The following is a 688-nucleotide window of genomic DNA, read 5'->3' on the forward strand; positions in this document are numbered from 1 at the left end:
GAGGTGACCTGGGCCACCACCACAGGGTGCCCATCTTAGTGGCCTGCACCTCCACGGCGTCTGGCGGCCTGCGCACGCGCACATCACAGGGGCCCAGTGTCTCCCTGTTCCACCTTGCTTCCTGCTGCCCTTGTTTCTAACTCGATGGCATCAGGGGGAAGACGTCACAGCAGACTTTCCTTTTATTACATTACGAAAAATTCTAAAATTTCTTCGTAATGCTCTTTGTTGTATTTATTTTTTAACATTTTTTAAAAATTGTAGACCCACAGGAAGTTTCAAAAATAGGACATAGATGGAATGTTCCACCTCCTTTTCCCCAGTGATGACGACTTACATAAATACGGTGCGATGTTAAAACTAGAAAATTGACATGGGTACAAAATAGTGATCTGGACTACAGGCCAGTTTTTACCTTCATCCGCATGTGTGCGTGTGTGTGTGTGCGTGCGTGTGCTTTTAGGCAATTCGCCCCCACGTGTAGCCACCTCCACCACGGGGACGCAGAGCTGTTTTGGAGGAAGTCCCTGGCACTACCCCCTTCTAGCCAGTCCCTGCTTCCTGGCCCGGACTGACTGTGCCCACTGTCTACATCCTTGTCATTTCAGCGAGTGCATAAAATGAGATCCCGCGGCGTATCATTTTTGAGACTGACTTTGTCGCCCGCGTGAGCCCCCGGATGCCTGTG

Source organism: Pteropus vampyrus, unplaced genomic scaffold, assembly GCF_000151845.1.
Source record: "Pteropus vampyrus isolate Shadow unplaced genomic scaffold, Pvam_2.0 Scaffold258, whole genome shotgun sequence".
Lineage (NCBI taxonomy): Eukaryota > Metazoa > Chordata > Mammalia > Chiroptera > Pteropodidae > Pteropus > Pteropus vampyrus.